Below are 26,286 nucleotides of genomic sequence, written 5' to 3' on the forward strand. Positions count from 1 at the left end.
TGCTGCTGCTGCTGGAATAAGAACCCTGAACTGGGCGGTCCTAATGCAACTCTAGTTAGTTAGAGGCAAAAGATCAAATAAGCATATCTCATCAAACACCCTTACTTTCCAAATAGGAAACAGAGGGGCACAGAAATGGGGGCAAACTAAGAATAATACAATTACAGGGGTCTACACTGGAATTAGCCTCAATTAGCTCCCTTGGGAAAATGTGGTGGTCACCAAGTAGTATGATTTCCTCCACTTAAAAGGCCACAAATGGATCTCCAGTGAGGTAAATACAGGCCAAAGTCACATTTCATTTGGTTCACAAGGGGATTTTTTTTTTTTTTTTTTTACAAAGGGTATTTTTTTAAAATTCAAAATCAATTGCCTTGAAAATTTAGTGGGCATTGTCAGGTGAGCTCATATACCTACTGAAGCACAGTCAGCTGGAGTTCCAATGTTTCCTGACCCTTTAAATGGGACCTGTGTTCCCCAGTCTGCTGCAGTCATCACCACTCCCTAATGTCACCATGACACGAGGCCATCGGTGATCTAGAATGAATCACCAGGAGCACACGGTTGCTTATCTGAACCATCCATTTCATTCATCTATCTTATTTTCTTGGGCCATTGGAACATTTGATTTTGAAATCCCTTCCATATGCTGCTTCTATTTTCCTAGTTAGGAGTCACAATAGCTTCTGCAAAGACAGACAAAAAACTTAATGTCTACCTGCATGTGTGACACACTCTTAAGTCTGTAATGATGATATGCATATAGAACTCGAGACATAAACATTCACATGAGCGAGAACAGGGGACCGGTTTATTTTATCCACGTGGCCATAGGACTTTAAACATTGCCAAAGTCTCACTTGCTGTATCATGATATTCTAAAGGAGAGTGATAACCATTTTGCCATTTTCCTCAGTTTCCTCTGGGTAAAATGTAGCCTCCCCCAGTATTTTCTACTGTGCTCTCACATAACTTCTCAAGATGATGGGTGGGGGACGGACCTAGTTTTATAAGTATATTAAAAAGAGAAGATTGACCCATTTGTCCACACAAAAACGTGTACGTGAATTTCAAAGCAGTATTATAATAGTCCCAAAGTAGAAACAACCTAAATTTGCAGCAACTGATGAGTGGATAAATAAAATACTTTATATCTATAGAATAAAATAGTATTTGCCAACTAAAAAATAAATGAAGTTCAGATACATACTACAACATGGATGAACTTTGAAAACAGTATGGTGAGTGAGTGAAAGAAGCCAGTTGCAAAATATAACATATTGTACAATTCCATTTATATAAAATGTCCAGAATAGACAAAATCTGTAGAGACAGAAAGTAGGTTAGTGTCATCCAGGACTGGAGACATCGGGAGGAGATGGGGAATGGCTACAAATGGGTATGAGGTGTCTTTTTGTGGTAATGAAATGTTCCAAAATTGATTGTGGTGATGGTTATGCAAGTCTGTAAATATTCTAAAAACTATTGAATAGTACACTTTAAATGGGTAGATATTAAGGTACGTGAATTATATCTCAATAAAGCTGTTATTTAAAGGAAGATAAAATAGGATAAGCCTTCTGAAATTGGGAAAGGGGACTGATATTTTGAAAGAATCTGCTATGGGCCAGGCAGACTCGTGTGTGTGTGTGTGTCTGTGTGTGTGTGTGTATTTTAATCCAAGCCTCACAGCAACTTGCCAGTAGGTTTCATTCTGCCCATTTCACAGATGAAAAAAATAGAGGCTCACAGAGATTAGGCTGCCTTAACTAGTTACTTGCAAAGCTAAGATTTGAAGCCATGTCAGTCACACAGCATCTTCTCCTCTCGAAGACAAGGAACTAAATAGAAACTACTTGTCTTGGCTGTTTCTTCTTGCTGCATGTCAACTACTTAATTTACGAGCAGGAGACTTAGCTTTTCTTTTCTTAAAAGTTAACCTGCGATACACCAGCTGATTAAACAGTCTTTCTAAAGTTAAATGAGGGCTTTTTTTTTTTTTCCTTAAGGTGACACATGTCCTTTTCTAAATGCAGGACTAGAACTTCCTAAACCATTTCTCTGTCTGCTGTGTGTTGGCATTTTCTCATTTACCTCATATTCTCTCTCGCTGAACTCAGCTCAGCTTTCTCCCTCATTCAATATTAGAGCAATAAACATTGCCTAGTGGACCTCTCCTTCTCCATGCCACCCCCTGCATGTATAAAGCAGTATCCAGGTAGCCCCAAACATGTTCATGCCCTCCTAATTCGACTGGTAGGCCTGCCTCTCATCGTTAGCATCAAAGAGTACTTACCAATGAATTCATACAGACAAATTCCTCAACTGAGCATTCAGAACGCATGCACCTGCATCCAACCCGTCAGTTCAGGAGGTTATGCTAAAGCACAAATCACTTGGGAGCGTGGTAAAGTGGGATGAGGGGAGACAGACTCAGACCTCACACTCCTTGCCTTAAATGAGCCTGAGCGATATAGGAATGGGCAGCCAGCAGAGAGCGCCTGGGATGCCAGCCATCTCCAAGCCACAGGCATGGAGGCTGCATTTACTCACATCACAATCCAATATCTTCCCGATGGGCTCCAATCCTCACCGCTACTGAAGCAGAAGTCTTCACCAGTGAGTGACCTCACTGGGTCATCCCGGGATCACTGCAGCCACCCAGTTTGGCCCCTTGGAGCCTCAGCTCTCTGATCCGACAGCCACGAGTCAGATTTTCCTTTCCTCTTTCTCACAGGGCCAGTCTGCTTCCTCCTGCTTGTCAATATTTAACTACCCTGTCAAGTCACATTATATCACCTGCACTAAATCCCACCCCTGTGATAGCTACAGGGTGTGCCTGCTCTATTCAGTTCAACTCAACTAACTGTCATCAAGTACCTTCCCTTCTTCATCTCATTCAACATGTATTGAGCACCTACTGAATTTGGCACCGGGGATACAGAAATGAAAGATCCAGTCCCCAGGCAGACAAGACAATGTGTCATGTGTTATGATGCTGGACCACAGAAGGAGAGGGGGTGCCCCATTCCAGATGGCTGCCGAGAGATGGAGCGAATGAGACGAGAGGGTTTCCAAAGATGGCGACCCTCAGAGTGACATCTCTAATGGGCCACACTAGATCCGGAAAGACGGGGGACAAATACATGTCCTCTGTCCTCAAGGAGCTAAAACTCAACACAGGGAGCTCTCTCAGTCTCCAGACTAGCAGAATGACTTATGTAAGTGCCCCAGGCAAGATACAGGGTATGAAACCAAAGAAGGCAGCCATTTTTGGTTTTTTCTTAATGAGTTGGATCATCAGCTATTTCTTGTTTCTTTAACTGAATTATATTTGACTTAGAACATTGTGTCTATATGATGTACAGCATATTAATCTGGTACATTTATATGTTAGAATATGATTGCCGTTGTAGTAATAATTAGCATCTTTAACACATCACATAATTATCATTTTTTTTCAGCAATTGGAAATATTAAGATCTAGTCTCTTAGTAAGTTGATTATACGACAACACTGTTGCCTACATTCCCTACGGTGTGCATTAGAGCTCTAGGATGTATTTGTCACTTGTTGCATGTTCTTACCCTCAAACAACCTCTGTCCTATCCAGCTGTTTTCAAGAATGAACATTTGAACAAAAATGTCTCAACAGGGAAAGCTGGTTGCAGTCTCTAGACCCCTTGGTGTTACAAACATGGGTAATTTCTCAGATCTTCCGACGAGTAAACTTAATGAGTAAAGAAGATTGCCTGGGACCTATTTGTAAGACCAGGGAAAAAGGAATTGGGGTAACAGAGTACTATTCTTTCCTGGTCAAAGGAATTAATCTGGGACAAAATGACTTGGCCACAAATAAATAGGGATCTGCTACATACCCTTCTAATCTCTCTATGACTTTTCTAAATCAAAAGTCCCTAACACTTAATAAGCAGTTGATGACTCTTTTAAATAATATAGACAGACTTACAGAGCCACTGGGCAATGCTAAACTGTGATCTTTCACTCTGTCTATAATCAAAAGGCTCAAAAGCTACTCACTTTGGGATTTTGAGTTTACCACCAAAGCACAGCTCTCAAAGATGCCCACGTAATCTCTTTTCTACCAAAATTTACTTCACCTTTATGCTCCACAGAACAAAGCTCCCCATTTATGTGTGAATATTCAAAGGACCCCACCACTGGGGGCCTAAGAGACTGCCATGGAAAGTGCCAAGATATTTGAATTGCAAAACACAGCGCGGGGATCTCAATACATCTAATCTGGGATATGTTCCAAGCTCAAGATAATCTCTGCATGGAGGCCTCTCTGTTAGTCAGTTTCTCAGGCAATTTTCCAGTTCCACGTGTGGACCTCCCCAAGTGTTTCTAAAGCGAACATTTATAGTCTGTTGCAATATTTTACTACAAGGTATTTAAGGTTTTGACAAATACTAACTGACACTGCCACCATTCCAATGAAAACTGATGACCCGTAACGAACGCCTCCGACTTGGTTGTGGCCAAAGACATTTTTCAGTCCGTCAGTGATGTTCAGCAGAGCACCGCTCCCGACCCCTGTTTCACATCCTGGAAACATGGTTTGATTTCAGTCTTTAATAAATCCACATTGCATGTTGAATCATCACAAAACTGAGCTGCAGTTTTATCACCTGCAAGCTTGCTTTTTTTTCTTAAAAAAAAACAAGGACTTTTTCAGCATCTTTTTTGCTTAATAACACATAACACACTTGGCATTAGAAAGATCATACATTATTAATGGGACAATTGTTACTACTAATTGCCCAATGCCCAGGAATTTCTGGACCCAATTTGAATGGATTTGTGTCATTTATCTTGCAGTCTTGCTACAGGGACAAGATACTATATGAACTTTGCTTGTTTTTAAAGGCAATTTTGGTAAATTTTACTAATACCAAATAATAGCATTGATATCATAGGTGGTGAGAAACTAACATCCCACGGATAATAACCAGCAAATGTAACAGACTGACATTTTCAGATGTCAACCACGAAGAACTTCAGTTTTCCAAAGACAGAATATTTAAAATGTGTCCTGCTTAACTCTTGCATACCCAACTTTACAAAATAGAAGAAAAAGAGGGTTTGGGGGCGGGGGTTTGTTTTTAACAAGTCATCTTAAAGTTCCAAAATAAAACTGATTGCTCAAAAGCCAATTTAATAAGTATTCTTCTGTTTTAGAAAGGAAGTGGCATTGCGTGCTCATTGTGAGTACAGACAAAGAACTTGAAGCCTCAGTCAATATGCTGGGACCCTGGGCCAAGCACTTCCTCCCCGTGAGGAGGCCCTGGGCCTGCCGACCCCTTATGAGGAGTAATTAAGGAAAAGTGACTGGTTGTTGAAGCTACTCACCAGCACTCACGAGTGGCAGGGAGAACCGGACCCGTGAAAACAGTCACTCTGGGAGCACAGGACATGTTCAAGGTCACAGAAGAGTCCTTCTCAAGTTGCTATTAACTGGCAAGGAGTGGGGTGTGGGGTTCCCAACGAGCATAACTTTGCATGCTGACACCAAGAAAGTCTGACAGACCACGGGTTGGTCACTCAACTCACTATAACTCAGCTCATGTTTGAACTCTGTCCTGGGAACTAACTTCATATCATGTGATCAATTATTTTCCATCTTCTCTGAGCCAACAAATTTTGATTCTGTAGAACTCAGTTGACCTTTCAAAATAAGTATTTATAGCCAGGCCTAGAAAATAAATATGGGTTTTCAAGGTCAGTGAAAAGTTTGATGTAAAAAATGAAATGTGTACATCTTATAGGGTTTTTTTTTAAGTCTGTATTTTTATTGACGTGTAGTTGATTTACAGTGTTAGTTTCAGGTGTACAGCAAAGAAATTCAGTTATACATATACATACGTGTGTGTGTGTGTGTGTGTATGTGTATATATCTGTATATATAAACATATGTATACAGATTGTTTTCTATTATATGTTGCCACAAGAAATTGAGTATAGTCCCCTGTGCTATACTTATTGTTTATATATTTTATATGTAGTAATGTGTATCTGTTAATCCCAAACTCCTAATTTATCCTTCTCCTACCCTTTCCCCTTTGGTAACAATAGTTTGTTTTCTATATCTGTGAATCTATTTTTGGTTTGTAAATAAGATTTGTATCATTATTTTTTTTTAAATCCCACATATAAGTGATACCATGTGGTATTTGTCTTTGTCTGACTTACTTCAATTAATAATATGATAATCTCTAGGTCCATCCATGTTGCTGTAAATGGCATTTCAATTTTTTATGGCTGCGTAATATTCGTGTGTGTGTGTGTGTGTGTGTATTTCTTTTTTGAGAGATTCAGAAACTAAATCCAAAAACAAAATTGAAAAAAAAAATTCAAAAGGACTTTATAACCTTGCTACTCGAAGTGTGACCACAGGATCGGCAATGCCATCATCACCAATGCTTATTAGAAATGTGCAAACCCAGACCACCCCAGACCTGCATCAGAATCTGCATTTCTAAAAGATCCCTGGGTCACTGAGGCCACGACAGTTTGAGAAGCCCTGTTTTAGAATTTGTTTAAGCCTGGCAAAGTGGGGAAAAAGCCTCTAGAAAAGCGTTTGAGAGAGTTATCAAAATAAAAACATTCCTGCCGTTCAAAAAAGCATTTTGACCAAGGAAATGAAAGGCATTATTGTAATTTATGCTTTCTAGGCCTTGTGAACTTTAGCTTCATAGTCGAGGAGACCATAAAATGCAGTTAAACTCTAAATGAGGCCCGTGATTCAATGGTTTTCCTACAAGGAGGACTTTAGGATGCCAGGGTCCACTTCAAAGGGGAAAGTCAGGGTCTGGAGACCCCTTCTGCACACACCTGGTCGGTCACCCTCCTCTGATGCTGGCATCTCCCCGAGTGGGGGACTGAACCTGTGGGGACTCCTAGGCATGAGGTTTACATCTGAAGCACCAGTGGGCAGGCAAAAATGGAGAAAGAACAAGTGTCTGACATACAGGTCAAGGGGTCTACTCTGAGGGGCCCAATAAACACCTATGCGGGGATGAACGGGGAATTCGGACATACTAGTCCGGGGCTAAGTGAGTTACAAAAGAGCGTGTTTATGATCCCTCTTTGTAAGATAATCTGGGGAGCTGTCAGCATTAGGACTGTGCCAGGTAATAAGGGAACGCGGGATTTTGCAGAAGAGGGCACTACAGGCCTGGAGGGCAGTGGAGACGAATGCCCTGTGGCAAAAGGGAGAGGGAAGACAAAGCAAAAACAAAGCAAAACAAAATAAATGTTATAAGCAAAGAATAACTAAAATTTAAAGGGAACTCGAAATGGATAACACTAACACCGATCGAATCGCAATAATACAAAGGTTTAAAAATTTTGCTTCCTAAAACAGAAGATGCATATTGTAACAGCAAATACAATAGATGTCTGAATCCAAAATTCTAAATATTTTAAATAGGGAGCCAGGAGATTGAACACAGAGTTTTATTTGTGTAGGTACACATGGATATTTTGTACCCTAAGAACAGGAAATGCATAGCCTTCTTTTTGTTCATGGGAAATAAATTTGCAAAAAATGAGTAAGTATGAGGCCACAAAGAAGACACTAAAATTCCCTGAAGTGAATGAGGAAAGGACCAAAAAAACCCCACAAAAAAACAAACAAAAAAAAACCCAGAAAAATTTAAGTGCTTTTCAATGAAAAAATAGTCCTCTAACTAAGCCAAGTATCAAAATGCAAAAAAATACAAAGTACAAGTTATTCCGACATAAAGACAACAATTAAGAATACTTCATCTCAAAACTGGGATGCAGCTGAATGCAGAAAAAAAAACATTAAATATTTTCTAAATATAGTAAATGTTTTTATTTTTAAAAAGATAATTAAATTCAAATTCAACCTAAGGAATTAAGGAACCTAAGAAAACAAAATAAACCTAAAGAAAAAAGGATAGGGAAAAAAGTCTAAAATAACCTGACTAGTAATCGATGTATACATTAAAATGTTTACTGAGCGGTGCCTAGGAGTTTTTTTGTTGTTCCTTGTGTTTTTTTGCTACTCTTCTAGATTCAGTGGATATGCCAGTGAAGGACCACCAATCATAAATAGATGAACAAAAAAATGAGTGAGTGGATAATTGATGTAGATACTCCATTCTCAATGAGAAGGAACGTAACTCCCTACTCTTTAATATGGAAGAGGGGAGGGGAGTGAAATAGTAACTATACTGAAGAGAAACGTGACAAACACTTATCAGCCAAGTGATCAAGGAAAATGTCAACGGTGACCTGTTGAGAGTGCACACCCTTGATATGAGGTGATGAAAAAAAGCACTTTACCTCTGTGGTCTTCCCCACAAAACCCCGGGTTACAGTGTAATCATGAAAGAAAATCCAGACAAGTTTCAGTGGAAGGCATCCTACAAATCATCTGACCAATACTCCTCAAAATGGTCAAGGTCATCAAAAACAAGGAAAGACTGAGAAATTGGGATAGCCAAGAGGAGCCTAAAGAGACACAAAAACAAAATGTCAATGAAATATCCTGGATGGGAGCTCAGAAGAGGAAAAGAACATTAGGTGAAGCTAAGGAAATCTGACTAAACTGACCTCCAGTTAATAATGATGGGCCATTAATTGTGGCCAACATACCACACTAATGTAAGATGTTAGTAACAAAGGAGACTGGATGTGGAGTATTTGGGAATTCTCTGCACCCACTTCTCATGTTTTTCTGTAACTCCAAAACTCTTCTAATGAATAAAGTCTACTTGAAACCTTATAAAACTAAGTGGATGATTTCAGACAGTGATACAACGTATAAAGAATTTAAATAGTGTAATGTGATATCCAATAGAATGTCCTGGGATGGGAGGGTGGATGGGAAAGGTGAGCAGCAAAGTTTTCCCAGAGGCATTTGAGAGCAGACTCTCACAATGAGCCAGGGAGAGCCCTGTGAAAATCTCAGGGGAGATGTTCCAGATAGAGAGACAACACTAAAACAAAAAGCAAGCTAGCAAACAAACAAAGGAGCAATTAAACTGAAAGCTGCTTATTTAAAAAGACAAAGAAAATAAGTGACTCTCTGGCAGCCCAATTAAGAAAAAAAGATAAAAGCATACAACATGAAGACGAAGAAATAAGACATTGACTAGTAGGAAAATAATCTTAAAATTGAAAAGATTATATGTAATTTACTGACATTGCATTGGGAACTGAATACTTTTCAAGCAAAATATAGATGACCAAAGTAATAAGACTGAAGAAAAAAAATTTTAAATGTTGTTACGATCTATTGTTTTAAAGTAAGCAAATAAAATGAACAGTTGCATTTTATCAAATGTAAAGTAATAGATAATTCTTGTATAATTTAAACTATCTGAAAGAAAAAAGGAAAGGTTTATAATTCACTTTATTAAGCCAGTATATCCTAATACTGAAGTCTGATAAACCTAGCATAGAAAAAGAAAGTCTAATTTTTATTTATAAAATTAAATGTATTAATTAGAATGTTAGCAAACTGCATTCAGCCTTATAATAAACTATTACCAAGTATAGTTTATTTTAGTTATATAAGGGTGATTCAACATTTTAAAAAAAAATCTATCAATTGAAATTATATTAACAAATTGAAAAAAATTATGTGATTATTTCATTAGATGATGAAAAACATTTACTACAACTTTGCAAAAATTCTTGACTTTAAGTAAAAGAAACAACAGAAGCTTCCTAAGCATGAGAAAGTATTTACCAGAAACCAAAACAAAATACATTCACATTAAAGTCATAAATAAGGATGCTCTCTATCACTGCCATACTTTTCAACATTGCTTTAGAGCAGCTAGCAGATGTAATAAAATGTGAAGATGAAATACATATACAAATATTGGAAAATGCTATATAAAAACAATAATTACTCATAAAATTGTGTACATGTAGGACATTCAAGAAATAAAACAAAATCTTTTAAAAAGTTCAGAGACTATATTAAGGCAACTGAAAAGAAGATAAATATAAACAAATAGTAGTGCTATTTATACAATACAGTAAGAGGAGAGAAAATTAAAATAAAAATCTCCAAAAACTTTTTTTGAGAGAGAGAAAATTGTGGCTACATAAAGTTCTGATTCATCATGGAAACAGTTTTACTTTTTAGGGGTCCATGAATTCAGGTATCCAGTTCTGCTAAGATGCCCACATACCCAAGAGACATATAAGAAACCAGTACTGCATTTGATAGAACCTCAGAACTTTGAAATAATAAATCCCTGGAAGGCGAATACCAACAGAACCCAGCCCTTCTGCCAGCTTGGTCAGCCCCACTGTCCATGTTTCCTATGTTTAAATGGGCTGTTTCAAGTTGTCTCCAGATGTGTAATCTCCTTCCAGCATAGAATTCATTACTGCGTGCGCAGATGACACATTTTAACCATCTCCCACTCCCACCCCTAGTCTTTTGGAGGCTGAAGAAGGGAGAGAAAGATCTATCTCCAAGGTACAGAGCCTGGCTGCCTCTTTGATGTGGTCTTTTTGTTTCACTGACTCATTCTTAGAGAAAACATTCTGAATTTGTTGAAAAGATGGCTTGAGATCTCTGCAGCGGTCAGCAAGAACGTGTTGATTTACGATGCCTATACCAACCCAGAGGCACAGAGAGCCAGCGAACCCTGCTCAGTGAGTGGTCTTCTAGATAGCAGACCAAGGTTTGTATTTTGTATATACATAAGAGGATTATTTTATTTTATTTTTTTAGCAATTATACCTAAACCGCAGAAGCAAATGCTTCCTCATCACAACTGATATCAGACGAGAAGGGAGATGGAGGTGATGTTAATAAAGAAGAAAATGAGGTGGGGAAACAAGTTCTTTTCTCATTAAAACAAGAAGCAAGGAGTAAGTTTTCCCTACGGATGAGGAGAACCAAATTCATTTATGTGAAAATAAAAATTAAGAACGCACAACCCAAGAACCCAAGAGTGGGTTCTGGTGAAATTCATATAAGAAAAGGTTCTATTTAGGAAAAATAAATTTATTTCCCCTTGAAATATACACACTTGCCAACATTTGAATCAGATACATACCCAAATCATGAAGTCTATCATTACATCATTCCTTAAACTTTCCTTCTCTATCTGCAAATTAGGTTGAAAAAGGAATTTTCTTTAAGGGCCTAATGTTGCCTTTTGTCATAGCAAGAGCTCATTAAACTTTGAAGAGGGAACGTCACAGTTTACAGTCGAAGCTGCAAGGCTAATACTACCGCGATATCTGTGTCATGCAACAGCATATTATAGTTTCATGAGATATAATAAAAATTGCTCATTAATTATTCATATTTTGTTTCCAGTACACAGGATTTAAAAAAAAACATACACAAGAAAAGCAGAAATGATGTTACCCTAAACTTAGTTATGTCAACAGAAGACTCAGCTGAGCTTAAGAACGTTGGATTTCAGATCTCCTAGCAGCCCTGATCCCTCCAGCACTTTGAAAGTTCCACACCTCCCTTCCTCCAGCTGCTCAAATGTTCCCATGGCCTGATGTCATCATTAAACCCCGGATAGACAGATAGACACAACATGAAGATTACCATACTGCACACGGACTGAGTCAGCTCCAAATACAAGTCTGTCAAGCAGCAGGTTTAAGGCCAATCTTTAAACCATCAAACTGCACCCCCGCCCCAGACCCCCAGGCACCTGGCCATGAAGGTGGCATGTTAATTTCCCTAATATCTAACTCCCCTGCCGGACTGTAAGCTTCATGGGCTCAGTAGCAAATGGTAATGATTTTGTCCATCAGCATAGTCTCAGAACCTGCAAGAGTGCCTGGCTCATAGAAGACAATAAATATTTATGTGGAATGGGTCATATGAGAAGAATCTTTCCACTTCATGCATCTGTAAAATGGGCATATTGTAACATCTGTAATTATTTCTGTAGGCTAAATGTTTGCCTCTGTATTGTTCCTTCTCTTACCTTAGTATTTTAAACATTGTTGTATTTAATACTTTTGTTCATGCGATTTCTCCATATTTTAAGCTCTCAAAAGGAGAAATAATGGGTCAAAGAATCAGAACATGTTTATGCTCTTGATGTACAGTGCCAAATTCCTTACAGATGAACAATGTCATGAGGAAACAAACAAGAACAAGTTTTACCACTTGCTCATGAAGATCAGCTATTGAAAGTTTTTTTTTTTTAAAGAGTGGATAACTTGAGTGGAAAATGGAATGCTCACTAATATTTTGTTGCTATTAGAATATCATAAATTTGGTAAATTGAATATTTTCCTCCATTTAACTACTTATATTTCCTTTTTTGTACATCAGGAATGCTGAGGAAGGATTAGCCCTGGCCACTATTCTGTGTATGGGAGCCTTTCTCAGATACTTAAAAGAAATTTTGGCACCATAACTTCTTTGGCAATTTGATTCTTTCACTTTGATACTCCTTCTCAAAACTGCAACAGGAGCGTTGAAAGCTAAAAATGAGGTGATACTTCTATTGGCTAGGGATCTCTACTAAATGGACTTACATGATAGACCATAAGATTATTTACCTGTGTGTTGATAAACACCTTTGGAGGTTTTCACTCCAAAGAGTCAGGCCAGTTTTATGAGCCAATAAATAAGAGCCTAAGTAAGTCATAGTCAGGGACCAACCTACACAAAGAAATCCTATACCTACAAAAGTTTCAGTGGTAATACAATTGAAAGCTGTCACCAAATCCTGTTATCTATCTGGGTGGAAAAGTTCTCAACAACACACTGATAGCCCAGAAGGTACAGAATTGAATTAAGGCCAACAAAAACCCTTGAGTGAATGACAGATTCAAGACAATAGCAGAGTGATAAAATAAAACTTTCCCAGATACCCAAGTCTTAATAAAATTGCTCTGTAAATGCTCTGGGACCAATGGTCTCTCTAACTTCTTTATGTTTCTAGGGCTCCAGGATTTTTGGTTTGGAAACTAGGTACATTTATGGATGTGTAGATAATCCAGTCAACTGGTAACAGGGCTCAAGGTGGAATCTGGTTTGTACAGTCCAGCAAAAGATGGTATTATCGTGTAAATACTTATGTGCAACTTCCAAAACAAAGCATCTCTCATTGTTCTAGATATTCATTGCTTAAATGTTTGAAATGAGAGATTCCAAGGATAGTTCTAAAAATATTTTAGACTTAAAAGGTCAAAAATTCTCAAAGATAACCCGAGGTATGCATGGTGAGCTAAATGTTTGCCTCTTCCTTCCTTTCTATTTGGCTGGCGATGCTTGCTAGGAAGAAAAAGAGTATCTTTAAAATGTTCCTTTTCCAGAATCATTAAGATGTAGAGAGCTAAATGTCAACCATAGATAAACCAATAAACACAGTCTTTAAATAAATACATTTCAAGGGAAGCTTTCCTTTTATCTCCCACTGGAGATCCCAGGAGGTAAAACATAGTAGTTAAGAACAGAGACTGGAGTTGGACAGCCTCAGTCTAGTCCCAGTTCAGCCTTATTAGCTGTATGATTTGGAATGTGTCCTTAAATTCTATATTCTCCAGTTTCCTCATCTGAAAAATGGGGTTGATAATGATATTGCCAATTCCATAGGATTGTCGTGATGATGAATGACTTAAATATGTAAACATACTTTGGAACAGTGCCCAACACATAGAACCATGCATTTTTCCGTATAAGATTATGAACATCTTGAGAGTATAGTTGATAAAAGTGTGTTCTTCAGAACTCAACATCAGTCTGGCACATAGTAAGTGCACATAAACAACTGCTGAGAGGAAGGCTGATAAAGGATTTTCTACTAGGATTTCTTAAAGAACGACATTTCCTTGTATCTTCAAAGCATAACAATGCAGGACTGACAGGCGACTTTCAGAAACAACTCCCAGGTGCAGAGCACATGCACCTGAATGCATCAGCAGAATGAATAATGAGAGAGCAATGAATAATATTAGATAAAAGACAAGTAAGGGTCTTAAGGCAAATCCAAATGACTGAATTAATCCAAGTACTATTTTCTTGGCAAAGCCCTGGCCTGCCCTTCTACTCTTTACAGATAAAGCCATGACTATTACACCATCTGGAATGGGTCAAGATGAAGTGGAGATTCTGATCTCATCCCTAATTACTTCTTCATTCAAGTGGGGGTTGGAGAGTGGGTAGGAAGGTTTCAGGGAAGGATTTTCAAATGACACAGATTCACTAATAAAATGCTCAGGAGCTGATTTAGGCCTATTTAATCTCCAAGACATCTGAAACAACACAATGTCTATAACGACTTCTTATCCTGGAAAATCCCAGAGACGTTTTAATTTTTCTTTTTTTTTTTTCAATCCGTGTACTTAGTCGTCACATCACTCACCACTAAAATGCAGTTGTTTTTGGAGTCAAAGAGAGCCACGTGTTTAATAGGAACCGCAAGATAATAGGATGGCTAGACACCCAGCTCACATCATTGGAAATGGAGACAGACTGGCTTTACCAAGTTGGAACCTAGCCAGACTCTACGGTGTTCATTACAATCTGCGTGTGGCATCACTAGTGTCCTGCCTGGGCAGCGATGGGGTAAGAGGGTGGGTGAGTGAATGAGTGAGTTAATGAGCAAATGACTGAATGAACACATACGATGACGTCAGAGAAGGTATGGACCTACAAAGGATTCTGGTTGAAAGAGGCAGGGCCTTTCCCATTAATCAAATCTGGTGAAGAATGGATTTCAATTTAGATATCAGCCTGTGGCTAGTGGCCAACATATTGGATGGTGAAGGCTAGGTGATTCTCTTTGACAACTCTATTCTTCTCTGTCTCCTTCTCCTGCCACTTACATATTGGGGTTCCTCATTGGTCCCAGCTTTTGTGACTCTGCACACTTTCCACAACTGTTTTTGTGACACCTGACATTCCACATCACCAAAAGTTAACTCTTTGTCTCCCCATGTCAAATAGCTACTCTTAATTAATTTGTTACTTCAGTTGCAGACACCATTCTCTACTCAGGCCCCCAAGAAGGGAACCGTTCTTGACAGCTCATCTCCCTCCCTCCAACCCTATCCAATTGATTATCAGTTCTTCCTACATTTATATTTCCCTTTCAAAATATTTTTTCCAAATCCATCCCCTCTACCCCGACTACCATTGTATACTCCAAAGTGCCACTCTTTCTTGTATTTCAACGGAGATTCTTCTAGCTCAGGAATTCTCATGTAAGACTGTCTGTCAGAATCACATGGGGAATTGAAAACAAAAAAAGGGCCTGGATCCACCCAAAGAGATGTGGTTTTATTCAGGATGGGGCAGGGCCCAGGCATTAGTATTTTTAAGGCTCCCCACGTGACGTTTGCAGAGTCAGACTGGAGAATCAGTCTTCTTGCTCTTCTCTCTGGTTCCAGGTTGGACCCCCTAAAGCCACACCCTGAAGAAGCACCAGGGTGCTCTGTCTACCATGTTCATCTGTCCACTCTGCCAAAATCTCTTCAGTGATGACCCATCATCTAGAAAGTGAAGTCCAGATTCCTTAACTTTCTCTAGCCTCTCGACTCATGCCCTGTCATTCTCTGCCTCACGTCTCTCACTCCCGTGGCTGCTAGTTCCTCACCCACCACTTGCCGTTTCATACCTGGGCTCATTCCCTCTTCTTTGCTTAGTGTGCTGATCCCCACTCTTTACCTTGCAAATACCTACTCATCCTTAAAGACTCAGCTTCAGCATCACCTTCTAAGAAGTCTGTTTTGTCCTAACTTGCTTGGTTACCACTCCTCTGTGCAGGGTACACCCTGTGCATATCTCTGTGAGTGCATTTGTAAGACATGATGAAAAAGGGTACTTACCCAGGAATCACCCAGTCCCCTGTGAGCCAGTTTTCTCAGAGCTCATGCCCTATACCTGTTGTCCCCTTTTAATTACTAACAGTGCTCCATTTTATTCCCAGGGATGTACTAATATGGGTGATAAATTGGTGATCACCCCACTTGTGAGGTCAGTAACTCATATTCTTTGTTGTAATCTCAATGCCTATTATACTTCCTAAAACTTGATATATGTTTATATGCTCAAAAAAATGCAGGAAAGTAGAAAGATATTATGTAACTGGCAAGCTATCTTATCATCTTCAGAAGCAACCTTTAGGAAGGTCTATTTCAAAAATCTAAACAAAGTTGTATCTCAAAGAGATAGCTGCACTCTCATTCATGTTCATGACAGCATTAGTCACAGTAGCCAAGGAATGGGACCAACCTATGTCCATCGATGGATGAACGGATAGAGAAAATGCGAAATATGTATGTAAATGTGTGCATACACACATACACAGACACACAGTAGGATGTTACTCAGCCTTAAACGAGAAGAAAATCCTGTATAGGTGATAACAGGGGTGATACTGGAGGACATTACAAGCCAGGTGGAGAAAGACAAACACTGCATGATCTCACTTATACAATGGAATTTTAAAAAGTCAAACTCACAGAACCAGAGAGTAGAATGGTGGTTGCCAAGGGCCGGGAAGTAGGGGAAACGGAGAGATGTCAGTCGTATACAATGCATATATTTATCAAAACACCACGTTGTACACCGTAATGTATATAATGTTTATTTGTCCATTATACCTCACTAAAGCTGGGAAAAAAACGATTTGATAAAGTTTTTTAAAAGTTCTAAAGAAACAAAGTGGCACGCCTTAAAAATCTGATTGCAGACAATACAGTTGAGTCCCTGCTTACTATCACTTTGTGTACTACTGTGTGTTTTCTGGGCCCAAAGGATGCTGGAGAAGTTCCACGTAGCCATCAGGTGGGTGATCCCCCAGTCTGTATCTGTTCTCACAAGGGCGGATCAGCTTTTTGTGCCCAAGGATTTGGGCTCTGGTGTCAGGCTACCCACATTTGAATTGTGTCCCTCCACTGGTAGGGCACATGACTTGGGTAAGTTATTGAAATTCTCTAAGCCAGCTTTATAATGGAGAATAATGGTCCTACTCATACAATCGTACAGAATTAAGTGAGGAAAACTATGCGGGGAGAGTGGCACGGTGCCTGTCACTGAGAAAGCCCTGAAGAAACAGTGGCCCTTATTATTTAATCTATTTCACTTGTTGGATTTACAAATATTTCCCTTGAAGGAGAGATTTGCCTGCATTTAAAAATACCTGGGGAAAGCTCTGTTCTAGAATGTTTGACTATAGAGATTCCAGCCTGGTTGTCTCTGGGGATCTTTGTAACTGGAGTTGCTAATGGAGTCAGTGTGATTTCTTTACTCTGCAATACAGAGACTCAAGTCCACGCCTCGTCTGCTAACTAGAAACTGTTGGTGGAAAAGAAAACACCAACCCGGGACTCAGATTTCGGTGTGAGCCACAGATGTTGGTGGGTGCCAGCTTCTGGTAGCATGGCATAGAAAGAAATGAACACTCTTGCCAATGTTGGGAATATGACCGCAGTAAGCCTATTACAAATATTTACCTTTTTAGCGGGGATACCAGGGGACACTAGTGTTACTGTTTGAACAGTGCTTTGAGGCAGAACTCATTGAAAATGACATGGAAAGCTTTGCATAAATAAACTCTTGTATGATTATATTTGTAGCACATCACGCCATCAGACTGCAAAATAAAGCTTGGGAGGACAAAATAGTCCCAGTTATTTACACATAACTCCAGTTCCCAAAACAGATTTGTGGGTACCTTTGCATAAAATATAATAGGAGATACTTCATTCTCACAAAATGGGCCTATCAACTAGGGTTGAAAAGCAATATAATTTGGGGGTTACAGTCTAGGGGTTATAGCCAATGCCTTTGAAATCAAACCAACATAGGTTTGAGAAAATAAAGCACAGAGGATCAGGAACCTAAAATGATGCAATAAATCTTAACTCTGATAGCAACAATAATAGTAATTATTAATAATAAAACTTTCTAGGCATATTTAACAAAATTCCAGCAGAGATGATTTTGCTGTTTTTTTTTTTTATGCTATCCTATTTTGTTTTTGTTTTATTTTAACTGCTGCTGTTGTTTGTGATTTTAGATCAACCCCGAAAGAGTCACACAGATTTAAAACCCAGCTTCGAAAATTTCAATTTTCTCTGAGGAGTGAGCGGATCAACACCAAGCTATGGGAATGAGATTGAGGTGTCTGCATTTTCATGACCAGAAGGCATGATAACTTGTCCTAAAACTGTTTGATCTTGTTACCATTTCTGCTGAATACTTTGAGTCACGCAAGGCTAGAGAATGCCTTTTATTCAAAAGCTTCCAAAAGAGAGATTACATCGACAGAAATTCAGAGCAAGCTGCTGAAAGGCTATATTAATCCCGATCCTGGGATATTACACTAAATATTTGACAGGAATCCAAATTTTCCTGTAGCCTTCCACTAAGAAGATAATCTTTCATAATTTTAACTGTGAAAGGGGAAGACTTGATCTTTTGAAATGGAAAGGGTGAGCCTAATTGAATTTCCTTCTTTGGTTTCTTATTAAAGATGGGACCAGATTGAATCATATTCAATTAATGATTGTACTTGGCTATATTGCTCTTTGCAGAAGCTGAAAATAAGATTAACAAAGCTAGAAAAAGATGTAGGGGGCAATGGTGCCAATTCAACACTTAAAGGGCGAGGCGTATATAAGAGCAAAGACCTTTCAATGCCATTTATTTATATGATCCTTGAACAGGCTGGGCCATCGTTCTTGAGCAATTCAAGGACTGAGTGGGAAATTGTGTGATAACTGAGCATTGCCTATCGAGGAAAAGTAAACTGAAAAACGCCACAAAGAATAATCAGGGCATCCCATTCTGACTTGCCCCCTCTCCTGAATACCCATCAAAGACACCACGATCCTTGTAATTGTCAACCCAGTGCACACCCATCACCTGCTCATCTCAGCCCCACCCGCCCGCTTCCCAGCTACCACAGCTCAGTTTAAGACTGTCTTCCTCCACAAGGCTTTATTCAGCTCTGGTAACCACAAAAGCATTGTTTGTGGACCAATAATTGTGATAGGAGACCTGACAAAGTAAATGAGCAATTAATTCAAATATTTAAAAACAAGAACTGTCCAGGAGTGCAGTTCCTATAATTACCATCTTCATAAAACTCTCCCTTCTGAAAGCTTTTCTGGGATATCTTTCTTCTATATCTCAAATGCTGGCATTTTAATAGATAATGGTTTCATATCTCTATCTGTATATTGTGTCCACAGCAACTGTGTGAGTGCTTCCAGGGCAGACTGACCAGCCCGTCTATTCTTCAGTGATCACACAGTACAAAACATAGCAGGGAGTTTACTTCATGTTTCTCTAAATGCAGCTGAATTCTGTGTGTGTGTGTGTGTGTGTGTGTGTGTGTGTGTGTGTGTGTGTGTGATGGTAGGAGGTGATACTCATTTGAGAGACAGGATCTGGAATTTCCATAGTTTTCATCCTTGACATCTCTGTGAGCCCAAGTTAAGATTCCACATTTGTAGAACGGATATAATACTACTAAACGACACCCATATTGTGATGATATTATATGACATTTGCGCGGTGCCTGGCATGCTGTAGAAGTCCGTCATAGTCATTCCTTTGTTGAACAGAAACACTGACTTCACAAAGGTCTTAGGACGTGAGAGGGACTAGAATGCAGTGCTTGTGAGCAAGGACTTTGGAACCTGACTGCCTAAGTTCAAATTCCAGTTCTAAACCTTCCGGCTGTGGGATTTGGGGTAAATCACTTCACATCTCTACAGCTCAGTGTCCTCACCTGTGAAATACAGGTACTAATGGTATCAACCTCCCCAGATAGTCATAAGGGTTAGGTGAGTTAATACACGTACATCCCTTCTGAGTGAAACAGAAAATGTGTGGCTAGTCTTACTAAGGTAATCCTACTTAAGACATACAAACAAACTTGGTCAATTTTAAAGGACTTTTAAAACTCTAGATCCATGGTTCTGTGAAGAAAACATATATACTCTTGTCTTTAAATCTCCACATATAAAAGAACCTAATACACATAGATAGCCCCACCACACACACACACACACCCCAGAGTTGTCTCAGTTTAACTTTTTTCCTTTCTGGGTCACAACTCACACATCTACTACCTGCAGTACCTAAAAGCCTATCAATTTATGATCTGCCATAACCAGCCAGGAAACCAACAGGGAAAAGACAACTGAAGCTTGGTCCGATACTCAGTTTGAAAGACTGCAGGAATATCAGTCTTCTCTGGAGGTGACCTGAATGGAGAGACCAAGTGACCCATCTTAAACAGATGTCTGAGGAGCAAGGGTCTGGACTCAGAGCTTGGCATCGAACTGAACTTTCAAGGGAACTTCCAGCGAAGTTCATCAGAGTCTAAACATGAAGTCTTTTCCAGCAGATGGGCTAGATCAGCACAAGGTACGCTACTGAACTAGCTGGAAGTCTTCACAGGATCGGGAGACAAAACACTTGCCAATAAAAGACTTGGCACAAAGTATCCATACGGCCGCACATCAGTGAATTTGTAGTGTTTAAAATAATTTGGGGACTCTGAGGAAAGGAATAGAGTGAGCTCAGCATTAAAATGAATAATCAACTAAGATAATAAACTGACTTTGTGACCAATTCAGTATTTAAGTTCTTTGAAACAGACCTCTTCTACCAACCACCATCCCACATAGCTGTCACATTGCCGGCCTCACTGCACCCCTCTTCTCTGGTCACCAATCCTTTTAAATCTAGCCTTCAGTGGGGAGGGCTACAGCTCAGTGGTAGAGCACATGCTTAGCATGCACAAGGTCCTGGGTTCAATCCCAGTACTTCCATTAAATAAATAAATAAACCTAATCACCTTCTCCCTTCAAAAATACAAATAAAAAATTACATGTAACCTTCGTAGGATATCCCAGTTCCTGTAGTCATTTCCCAGGCCAGCTCAGGGGAAATTCATACCATATCCAAGATTTTTATTTATATGTTTATAGTCTTCTCTGTATCAATCTTGTTCTTTTGGTCCTTCTGCCATGAAAAACTCTCCCAGGTATTGTTCTTTTTCTTATTCCCGAATAGGATTCAAATGCATTTCAAATCAGGGAAACAATGAGAACTGTGGCCACATGGCTTTCAGATGGAACAGGATGTAAGGATAAAAAGACCGACTGAAGAAAGCAGACAGCGCAATTTCATAGGAAAATCTAAATCAAGTACGGAAGAAGACAGATTACCAGAGCGTTATCTGCAGCCCTCACTGGAACATCGGATAGATGTCAAATGAAACCTGAGTCCTTGGTGGAGGTGTCAGACACAAAGGAGGCTATTCTGGTGTTTTGAAAGGGCAGGCATTGCCTCACACCTGAGCTCTGTTCAGTGACAGAAAAGGAGTCAGGGATACAAATCAAGGCAGGAAGGAAGGGGAGGAGGTAGAGGGGAAATAAAATAGAATGGCAGTGATTGGGCTGAATTAATGACTCTAGATAGCTATGCAAAGACTAGGTGCTGGGGGGGGGCGGTGATTAATGACAAAGAGAACCCTCCTCTGGAAAGACCTCCCCTACAACAAAACTGTCCCCATCATTGAGTCACTACAGAGATCCACACTCCTGTAATGGTTACAAGCCACTTAGCAGCTCCTCTCTGACATCTGACGTACTTACGTTGTACCAGTGCTTCTCAACTAAGGGGGATTCTGTCCCCCAGGAGACCTTGGCAATGTCTAGAGACATTTTTGGTTGTTACAACTGGGAGGATGCTACCTCTAGTGGTAGAGAAATAATGCCACCAAACATCCTACAATGCATAGGACAGCCCCACAGTAGAGGGTCAGTAGTGTAGTGGCTGACAACTCTGGTCAACACCACTATCTGGCCCCAAATTCCTACGGCGTTGAATGTTAGCTCTGCTTTCTGGGTATATGCTCTGATTTTCTGTGCAGCTTGTAAGCTTTGGGGCATGGACCAAACTTGGTACTTCATGCCATCGCCCAGCATGCTAGTCACGGTGCCTTGCAGGTGGTAGGCAGAGGGCATGGGTGAGGGGAGAAGAGAAAAGACAAGGTGTGTTTGTTTTCCTCTGAGTCTGGGCTGAAGGAAGTCACCTTTTGGCAGCATGACTGGCAAATCCTGCTAGGCACTGAATAGCATAGCAAAAGCACCATCCCCATCTGATCAACAGACAAGGGATGCTCAAGTGATGGAGATGGTTGGGGAATAACCTAGCTAAGAATAAAGAAGTGAGGGCCAGGCTGCAGCATCATGTCCAATAATCAGTAAAAAATAAATAAATAAATGAAATAAAATACTGAAAGATGGGCATTTCAACTTCTAATTGATGCTTTTACGTATCATTTAGAGAAAAGTCCAAAAGCTGTCCAAGCCAGGTAAAACTTCATCTGTCTGCCTCACACTGCTGCTAGGTCTCTGCTGGGCCTGCCCATGGAACTGACTGCAATGTACCTGGGCTTTATGAGTCTTTTGCTGAGCAGATATAATATGGAGAACCTCTCTCTCCCTCTCATCCTCTCCCTGTCTCTCCCTTTCTTCCCCACCCCATTCTGCTGTACCTTTCCATCCTAATCAGCCCAGGAGAGGCACAAGTCACCAAGTGGATGCTGGCATCATCTCTGTCATAAAGCCTCCCAAAGGCCCACCCTACGACTCCCCTCACTGAAGGCGGCTCTCATATTCTACTGCTTCATAGTTGGTAGCCCCAAAGCTGCTGTCCCACTGGGCTGGTGGCCAGCTTCCTGGTGCTGCCAATATGCACTATTCACCTTTAGTCCAACCAGTACCCAGCGCAGTGCTAGCTAGGCACACATGACATGCCTTGTACATGTCTGTTGAACTACTGAAAGGGGAGACTTGAGATGAAGTCAAAACATGGTCAAAGGGACAACTTAGCCAGCTCAGCACAGAGGCTGGGCCTCCTGGGGCTTGGCTATCTCAGATTGCTGCTCAAATGGCAAAGTCTGCAGGCTTGAAGGCATTCTCACCTGGGAAAAAGAGGCAGCCACAGAGCCCTTGTCTCAAAACATTATCTACACCAGTTGTGTGATAAAGATAAAAGACATGTGAGGCTGCCTTGAGATGTTAGCTGTTTAAGTGATATGAATTGCATAGTCTCAAACACATTTACCAAGATGTAGCCTGGACCTATCCTGTTGGATGGCAAAAATCAAAACCAAAATCTTTAACTATTCACTCCACAGTTTTCTCAAGCCCATTTCCCCAGAGATTCAGGTTTAGAGAATGTCACATTTAGCATAAAGATGCTCTCCTTTGTCTCCCCCTGCCCTGCCTAGCTGGGGTCAGTGTGAACTTCACAAACTCCTACAGGGAAGAGGGAGGAAGAAGTCCACTGCCCACTCCCTCTCCATTCAGCGCTGGCCTTTGCTCTAAATGTGTCTCCTCTTGTCTGGACTTTAATAAACGCAAACAACCATGCTCCTCAGTGATGACTCTGAGGTTCGGCCCATCCGCAGCAGGAACCCTTCTGCTTCCTTCTTATGTTCCTTCATAAGATCGGCCCTTTGTCCATTGGCCCTCTCTCTCCTGCAGTTCACTTCTGCGCTCTGCTTGCAAGAACTTTCTGAGATCTTTGAGCTGACTGCAGCTTCTCTGGCATGAATCACCCTACCATCATTTCCACTGTGCTGCACAGCCCACGGCACATGCCCCAGGGCAGCTGCTGCCTCTGCCAGGCCACACCCCTGAACAGTCACACTTTCCTCTGATCCCCAAGCTTCAAGCAGGCTTCCATCAGTTGCTGCCCCAGCTCATCCCTGAGTCTCCTGCTTCCTCTTCAAACCTGCTCTTTCTTTTCCAGAGCTGTTTTCTCTGCTGGGAGAGGGGAGGAGATGAAAGATGAGCAAAGGAACCAGTTGAGTCCATTGGCATTCTCCAAATGATCTTTCCTGTCTTTGACCTTGACAGCTGACTTTTCAACCAAGATATCAAGATTCCAGCAAGCTCATTCACCGGTATGCTTCAGACAATTTCACATGACTGCCCAGGGCAACTGGCTGATCCTAATTGCTTGCAAGATGCTTAATCAATGCACAAGAAAAACATAGCAAATATAGGATTTTGTGGCATTTCAATTCCTGATAAGTGTATAAATATTGCTTTTTAAAAATGGCCTGTGATTTTTCTTTTAGTCTACTTCATTATCCAAAATTCTCATTCTCATGATTGATCAGTATGAGTCCTCCTGGTAGGTGGCCAGGCCTCCAAAATTTCATCCCATTCTTCGGATGAGGGAAGAGATCAGAATGAAGAACTCATGTTCTCAAGTTTGAGGAGGTGATCTAGAGAAGTCCCCAAGCATCTTCAGGCTGTTTAAGCACAATGCAACTGCTAACATAAGGGCATCAGGAAAGTGTGTCAAATTATAAAGAACTTTTTAAGGCAAACACTGGAAGGATTGGTTTTTTAGAGTTACACATCTCATGGTATTGCTTAAAAACACCTTCTTAATCTACAATTGACAAGAGAGAAGCTGAGGCCCATTGTCCCTCTCTTTCTACCCCGTCAAACAAGAGGATAATGAACCCTGCCTTCCTTATCCCAGTGGGGTGTTAAAAGGATAAATTCAGATAACAGATAGGAGACACTAATCGAAAACCAAGGGATTGTTGAAAGTCTCTCTGTGGGCATGTGGATTGCCAGAGGCTGGGTCTCCCTTCCTGACACTCTGATTTTTGCTGTGCTACTATATTGACTCGAGCAGGACAAGATTCAGAGTTCTCCCCTCACTTGATTGCTGGCATCTCTGAACCCAAGGCCTGACACCTGGGCCAGGTGGTAGCCTCCTGGCTCTTTTGAATCCATCTATTCTCGGAATGCTTCCTCCTCAGCTGATTTTCTTAGACCTTCACCCAGTATAATTCTCCCAAGGATTGTGATCTCCATGTGAAGAATTGTTTTAACTAGTTCTTTGCCTTTTAAGATCTCAAGGGGCCAGAACAAATGCTAGTTAATGTAGTGATTTCTTGGATCATTTTGTTTCTTTCACATGAGGACACTAAGCACGTTCTTGTGACTGGGGGATGCGCTTGGGAAAGGAAACAATTCACTAAAAGGCCATTCTCCTTACACAAGAAGGCAAGCTGCAGAAGTATTAGATAATTTAACTTTCTCTCTCAAGTTTTACTGCTCCCGTATCTAGGTATATCTCAAGGAATATGAGAGATGAGTTTTTGAAAAGAAGAAACTCATGATTAGAAGGTTTTGCAGGTTGAATCCGATGAATTTATTCCCCATAATTATTCAATACCAATTCTGAAAAGCTTACAGTATGTAAGGTATTCTGGGGAATGTAAAGTTATTAAAAATAAAATGCAAAGCAACTAGTTTTTAAATAAAACTAGAGTTTTTTTAAATGATAGTTTTTAAATGCTTTTCATATATATGACTTAATTCTCATAAAAAAATCTGTGATATAGCTGTTATTGCTAGCACCATTATGGAAGCAAGAAAATAGAGGCTGCCTCTGGCAGATCTTGGATTAAAGTCTCAGATGCTCTAATTTCAAACTCGAAATTCTTCTCATGACACAATGCTCAGCTCTTTGGTCTGTAACAGATCTGTGTCCCTCAGAAGACTGAACACAAGGTGCTCTTTGACTCTGCCAGGGAGCAATCCCTTCTTGTGCCCTGGATCAACCAGACAAAGATGCCTAAAAGCAGGTCAGACTCAAGGTTGAAGCTTGCAAAAGTAATGGGAGCCAAAGGTGCATATCTAGAGGGCACCTGCGCAGTGGCAGCTGGAGCTGGGGAGTGGATAAGCTGACCCTGGGAGAGAGGGGCCGGCAGGGAGAGGCAGTGAGAAGTGATGGGGAGGAGGGAGCAGAGGTGGAGAGAAGATGGAGAACACAGCTTGGAAATGTACATACTTAATGGATGAGAAAAAAAGGGAACCAGAGAAAAGATCAAAAGCATGGGAAGGAAGACCTCACGGTGACTTTCAAGCACGATCCCAGTGAGATGAAATGTGGAAGGTCAGTTAAGCAACGAGCTGACCAAGCAGGGCCTCTGGTACAGCTGAGATGGTGATTCTGATGGGGTGTGGGCAGAGTTCACGGCTTCATGGAGAGGAGCACCTACGTGAGTGACTGTCACTCGCAACTCCAACTCTCCCTACCACCCACCCCTCCCCTCCCCTCAACTAAGCTGCGGGTGGCCTGTAATTAAATCACCACAGACCCAGGAGAGGCTCCGTATTTAAGAGAAAACTCCATGTGCATCTTCTACGGAGCTACATTGAGAATTCAGAAAGAAATAACAAGGTTTCTGAACTCATTCTCTTAGCAAAATAGTCTTCTTGTGT

General features: G+C 40.5%; 1 protein-coding gene across 8 annotated transcripts in view; it reads right to left on the reverse strand.

Annotated features, from left to right (window-relative positions):
* The window catches only part of NCKAP5 (NCK associated protein 5), a 918,990-nt gene that overhangs the window by 698,797 nt on the left and 193,907 nt on the right, over positions 1–26,286 (reverse strand). Inside the window, exon 1 of one of the 8 annotated variants that reach the window (XM_010973240.3) lies at positions 2,554–2,953. The exons of the other annotated variants lie outside the window; for them this stretch is intronic. The gene's annotated coding sequence lies outside the window, so the exon portion shown is untranslated. Of the gene's footprint in view, positions 1–2,553; positions 2,954–26,286 lie in introns of those variants that run through there. 8 annotated transcript variants of the gene reach the window in all.

This window comes from Camelus bactrianus, chromosome 5, assembly GCF_048773025.1.
Source record: "Camelus bactrianus isolate YW-2024 breed Bactrian camel chromosome 5, ASM4877302v1, whole genome shotgun sequence".
NCBI lineage: Eukaryota > Metazoa > Chordata > Mammalia > Artiodactyla > Camelidae > Camelus > Camelus bactrianus.